General features: G+C 45.1%; 1 non-coding gene across 1 annotated transcript; it reads left to right on the top strand.

Annotated features, from left to right (window-relative positions):
* The first annotated feature begins 6,407 nt into the window (after window positions 1-6,407).
* Window positions 6,408-6,479, top strand: TRNAG-UCC. Its single transcript has one exon. It is a non-coding gene; the product is annotated as a tRNA-Gly (tRNA).
* Window positions 6,480-6,716: the final 237 nt, after the last annotated feature.

The raw sequence follows: 6,716 nt of genomic DNA, 5'->3' as shown, positions 1-6,716 counted from the left end.
ACCTGGGGTAAACCTACTATCTCCCATCCACTCATCAAGATTCCTCTTGAAGAGAGTCAATGAGGGACTCTGCCTAACCTGGACTGGGATTTTATTCCAGAGTGAAGGGAGCCTCTGGGTTATGAATCTGTCCCTCCAGCATGTCCTATTTATTTCAGTGCTGAGGTTCAAGTCTCTCGAGCGTGTAGCTCGATCGGATTTGGATTTTCTGTGGTGCAGCATGTCCATTAATTCCGGGTTGGACATGGCTTTATACATCAGGCACAGATCGCCTCTGAGCAGGCGGTATGCCACTTAGTAGAGCTGGAGTTTCTTTAACCGGGCAGCATATGGCATCTGTTTGAGCCCTTTGATCCTCTTGATGAGGTACTTTTGGGGTCTTTCCAGTTGCTGCAGGTGTCTGGTAAGGTACATCCCAAAAGGGGCATTGTACTCAATTATGGGCCTGATGAGGGATGAGTAAAGAGGCACGATGACCTCCCCTGATCTAGATGTGAATCCCTTCATGATTAGGTGGGCTATATAAAATGTTTTCTAACCACTTTGGCCACGTGGTTGTCAAATGAGAGATAGCTATCAACTTGGGTCCCCAGGTCCCTAATTACTTCTTCTGTACTTAATGGATTACCACCTATGTGGTAATTTGTGGGCACTTTGTTTTTGCCAAAGGGGATGACTATACACTTTTTGGCGTTTAGCTTGAGGCCATGGCTCTGGCACCAGTTGTCTGTTTCTATGAGGCCCTTTTGTAGGATGCTTGTGTCGGCTGGAGAGTCAATTATGGCGCCCAGTTTGCAGTCATCTGCGAACTAGGTCAGCCACAGTCCTTCCGTGTTAGCCTGTACCTCCGAGAAATATATACCGAACAAGAGAGGTCCCAGGACTGAGCCTTGTGGGATGCCACTTGTAACTGGTTTGGAGTCTGACATGGCTCCAGCAATTCTAACCATGTGGGTTCTGTCCTTGAGCCAGTTTGCAACCCATCTAGTGACATAGGGGGTTATATTTAAGCTGGTGAGCTTATCTATAATGCCTGAGTGGGGTATTGTATCGAAGGCTTTTGCAAGGTCCAGGTAGGCTGTGTGGACCACCTTCCCCTCGTCAGTGGCCTTGGTGACTGTTTCAAATAAATCGACCAGGTTTAAGAGGCAGGATCTGCCCTTAACAAAGCTGAACTGGGTAGGATCCAGTGTCTGTAGGTCCCCAATATCTTTATTTATGAGGTCCATGATGATCCTTTCCATAGCTTTGCAGACCAAGCTAGTCAAGCTTATGGGGCGATAGTTTCCAGGATCCATTGAGGCACCACCTTTGTGGAGAGGGACCACTGTTGCTGTACGCCTCTCTTTGGGTACATATCCTGTAGTAAGGCTGAGATTGAGCAGTAGTTTTATGTTTGGGTTTAGTTCTTCTTGGAGTTCATGTAGGATGCAGCCCGGGACACCGTCTGGTCCCATTGATGCTGTGTTTTTGCTTTGGAGGCGGCTCTTACCTGAGCATCTGAGATGTCAGGGGGGCAGCACTCTGCTGGGATAGATATGTGCCCTTTTGGTGGGGAAGGGGGGGAGAAGTTTGCACTGAACCTGTCAGCTAGGATGTTGGCAATGTCTGTGGGTGCGGTGTATTTTTTGTCATTTTGGACTAATTCTGAGCATATCTGGGAATTCCCACCCAGGTTCCTAACATAACTAAAGAAAGCCTTGTGATTATCCTTAGTGTCCTTTGCAATGTTTCTCTCGAAGCTGGCCTTAGACGATTTTATGAGTGCCCATAGTTTTTTGCTAATACTGATCAGAGATGCCTTCCCTTTTTGGGATTTTGCTCTATCATGTAGTAGCTTCCTCCTTCTATTGTATAGTTTGTTTATGGCTGGGGTCCACCAGACAGGACGCCTAACTTTGGAGGATTGGGTCTTGGTTTTATTTGGGATTGCATGATCCATGCATTCCTGAAGGTGTTCATAGAATGTGTTTATAAAGGATTCTGCGGTCTGGACCGTATTTTCCACAGGCCCGAGAGCTTTGAAGGATTCCACCTCAGTTTTGAGGAGTGTGAAATTTGCTTTAGAGAAGTTTTTCACTGTGGTTTTCTGGGCAGGGGCTGGGGTCGGGATGTGAATATCTGGTGAGATTAGTTTATGGTCTGATCTTACCAGTGAGGGATACACTTCTGGTCTGGAGCATAGAGTCCCCATGTTGGTGATGATCAGGTCCAGTATGTTTTCCCCTCTTGTGGGAGTGGCAACAGTTGTTCCATAGCATTTGAGTTTATAAATTCTAGGAACCTTTGGGCTAGGGTGTTGGAGCTAGAGTAATGCTCCCAGTCTATGTTAGGGTAGTTAAAGTCGCCCAATATAATGGTGTTTGGAGAGACCTTCATATTTTCCAGTGTTCTCAGGAAGGCCGAGTGGGGTTCCTGGGTTTGGGAGGGTGGTCTGTAGCAGGCTATAAACTGGAAGGCAGTTTTACCCACTGTTAGTTGCACATGGATAGTCTCTGATGATTCGTGCTGTGCCACCAACCTGGAGGTGTGGGTATCTTTGACGAATATGGATACTCCCGCTCCTTTTGTGGTTCGGCCCAAGTTTTGGGGCCGAAAAACATGGTATGAGGTATAACCTGGTAGTGCTGGGGTGCTCTCATGAGCCTTGAACCAGGTTTCTATTACTGCACAGATATCGATGTTCGCCATGCTAAGGAGAGTTTCGAGTGCATGCATTTTGAGGTTTAGACTTCTGGCATTGAGTAGCATTACTCTTAGTTTCTTATCCCTTGTGATACCTATGGAGGTGGGTTTGTCTTTTGAGCCTTGCCTAAAAAAGGCACTATGGGGGTGGCAACAGCCTTTGCCAATATCCGAAAGCCCAGGGGTGACAGGTGCAAGCCGTCCCTAGCGAAGCATCGTGGCTTGTTGAGCATGTCATCCCAGGCAGAGAGTCATTGGATCCCCTTTGAATGATACCAATACTTAAGCCAATTGTTGAAATTGGTATCCTTGGTATCCACTGGGATGGGTTCCCCTCTGTTACTTCTGTGTGTGAGGCATGGCCGGCACAGCTCAACAATTTGCTGCAGGAAGTCTCTGTCCACCCTATAGCGCTCCACTATCTCCAGCTCATGTAGCCCCTGGAAGGTTATCCTGGGTCTGTACACTCTTCTCCGTCTCCTCACTGTGGGTTGCTCAGCAGCATTCACAACATCACCACCCTCAGCACCTTGCACATGTTGGTTTATGATAGCAAGAGCAGCCCCTAACATTTTGTCTGACTTAAGCTTTTTAAGTTTTCACTCTTTGTATACTGCAGTGTTGGAGAGTTCTTGGGAAAAACAGGGGAGACTGCTTTTTGTAGAGTTTAAAGTGATGGGCTGGGCTGGTCTAGTCTGCTGCCTGTGTAATTGGCTGATTGTGATATATTTCACCAGGCAGCTCTGCTAGTTCTCCTTAGTTAACTTCCTACTACTTCTTTTCCTTCCTTTTCCCTTTCTGTTTCCACCCCGGGCAGAGCCATGCAAACGAGTGCACACATGCGCACACACACTGTGTGCATGTTTGCAAGAAATTTCAGATATATTCACGGCGTACACCTTTGGTTTCTGGTTTTCAAAAAGGACAACTGTAGACACGCTTCTTGCAATCCTGAGCAACTTAGGGCAAACACAAGACACTGTGCTCCAATAAGCATACAGCCTTTCTGACACACCCCCTCATGATGTCACCTGTCTTCTACTCTACTACTCACCTACTCCTACACTTACACTCTTGGGACATGGCTCACATGCTGGGGAAATTGGGATTCACTATCCTTATCCTCATTTGCATAGGATTGCCTACTAATGCTTGGTTACATCTCTCACACTGAGCTTCCCCCCCTTAGCAACCATTACTCAGTGGCCATGTTGTCTTCAGCCTTCCATTCACCTGCATGGCAGGATAAGCTTTTTAGTGAAAATGCCTATTTTTGGCTATTTTTTAATTATTTTCTTGTTTTTTAAGCGCCACACTTTTGCACGGCCCTGCGCTACGCTTAAACATCGGAGATCAGGGGTAAAAAATTTGATTTTAATAATTTTAAACATTTAAAATGCCAATGACCTTATATTCAGCCATTGGCATGCTTCCTAACTGGATGCATCCTTTATTTGGAGCTGTCATAGCTCCATTTTGCTATTTGCAGAATGGTACTCCGTTACCAATGGAGTACATTTCTGCAGATAAGACTACTCTTCCATGGACAGGTTAGTGTTTCCTGGATTGCAAATTTACCTCATTTGCATAGCTTTCAGGAGCAAATGAGGTAATTTGCATACCATGACACTGTCCGTGCAAGACTAGCTTTAGAAACTCTCATGCATGCCCCTGCCGGTTGTTGCTGGATCGCTCGGTAGACATATTGGCTGTCTGATGTCTTACTCTACTCTACAACTCCGTGCAAGCTTTCGTAAATCCGGCCCACAGTCTTTATATCAGTGTCATCTTGGTGAGATTTTGTGAAAACAGGATTCACCATGTGAAGGAACTCATAAAGATTTGAGGATAAATTCAGTTCCACAAATACTACTTTCCTTTTTTACTTATTTCATCATCCCTCCATTTGGACTCCTCTAGTTCTCCTTTGCAGAAAACGTGATTTTGCAGCAGGCACTCCATCTTCACAGTCCATGCAAGATCAGCAGTGATAAATCTGACTGGCATTTTTGCAGCTGTGCTTGGTGGGATGTGATTAATAACATTAGTGCTGATGGTAGCCAGAACAGGACATATGATCAAGTAAGACATCAAGCCACTAACATGATAAGCTTGGTGTGCCCACCTAGCACATGAAAAAAGGTCAGTGTGAGGCAACCTGCTGACTGAACTTCCTTACACAGAGACAGAGGAATTCCTGGCAACCCTGCATGCATATATGGATACTTCTGCCATCTATTATGGATTCCTGACTCTTGTTGTGGTGCTCAGCTGACCATCCATAATATCTGGTGAAGATACCAGTTAGTGTGTCTTGCACAATGAACTATCTGCCATGTTAGGTAAATATTTGATTAATACATTTTACAAATGTGTCCACTTCTTTTCACAAGAACATGAGAGCTGGTGGTACAGAGACCACCAGCACAATATATGTTACCTATTAGTTTGCTGTATAACCATATTACATAGTAGTTATACAGTTGCTGGGATTCAGTTGTTGGTCTAGGGAATTACTGTGGGTAATATTTTTGTGTGTTTTTTCATAGGTGCAGTGCCATCATGGTCCTTTACCATGAATGCACAATTACCTGATGACTGAGAACTATCCAACTGAGATAATTATGGTAGTCAAATCTGGGCATGGTCAAGGTTCACAGTGCCAGTGTTGGACCCAGGCAAGGTAGCATACATATCTCCACCTCATTCAGTGGACACAGTCCCTGTAGCTGTGGAACCCAACCCTCAAACACAGGAAGACACATAGGGATAGGACTACAAAGACAGATCTACCCAAGAAGGGATGACTTCACTGATGATACACTACCTCTTGGTCACCACAAGCTGCTTTGAATGAATGGAATATGTGGTTGGATGTCATGCTGGCAGCGGTGCATACCATGTTGCATAATGTCTGTGTGATGACTTCAGGGAGTGCAGGGCCCACATGTCCAACATCATAGATATGTGGTGCAGTGACAGACATTGTGGAAAATATGTTTTCCATGCCCAGTCCACTTCCATCTGTGGTGGTGAGGATTACCAGGAAGGAGGATGGCCATGGTTGAGCACATGTGGTGGTACCACCTCATCTCTCCCCTTCAGTGCTCAGGAAACAACACTGCGATATAGATGTACACATGGTCAAAGCATTCATGCCAAGTCAACCCATGGCATGGGCCACCACTCACATTCATGGAGCATGGATTTCGTTTAACAAGTTCTAGATTATGGATGTGTCCCTTCTAGGAGAAGGCAGTCCCATGGATGGGAACATGCACAGTCTTCGCATACATCTAATTTGGGTGCACTGCTTCTATCAGATCCTGCCATAAAAATTCAAAATCTGTTGAGGCTATGTCCCAGCATTGCCCCCCCCTAAACACACAGTTGGTTCATTGTCAAATGGGGCCCTAGGCAGGGTAATGGGTCAAGGCTCCTCCAGCAGCACCCCCAGCCATTCCAGTGTCCCACTACTTGACTATTTCTCCCCAATTACCATAAACACTGTTCAAACTTGTCAGAGTGCATACTATTTTATTCTTTACCTGTACAATGATTAGAGATATTTAAAACGTTTATTTCAAATGTTATAGCACAAGCACTGATAACCATTTGCTAAGCAAAACAATACAGTCTTACAATGAAAAAAGATGTAGCATGAGCAGTAAACTTCATTGCCCTTGAAAAACATTCATTGAAATGGCATTGAAACCCACATAGCATTGGTGGTATAGTGGTGAGCATAGCTGCCTTCCAAGTAGTTGACCTGGGTTCGATTCCCGGCCAATGCAAGAAATCTGTACATTTAACCCCGGGTATCACTTCTGTGTCACTGTTAGATAGAGGCATAGTATACTAACCTTGAAAAAGGGCATAGCAAAATAAATTTAAAATGGGTGGCGAAAGCCAAACACATTCTGGCTAGGCTTATAAATGCCCTAGGGCAGATAGCCTAGTATGAACCTATGAACCTATTCAAAGAAAATGCATATGGCTAGTGGTGGATTAAGTTTACCTTTGGGCTGTTT

The sequence above is a fragment of the Protopterus annectens genome, chromosome 7.part1, assembly GCF_019279795.1.
Source record: "Protopterus annectens isolate FY-2018-M chromosome 7.part1, PAN1.0, whole genome shotgun sequence".
Classification (NCBI taxonomy): domain Eukaryota; kingdom Metazoa; phylum Chordata; order Ceratodontiformes; family Protopteridae; genus Protopterus; species Protopterus annectens.
Note: the sequence above shows the minus strand (reverse complement) of the source record. Positions and strands in the feature narration are given on the sequence as shown.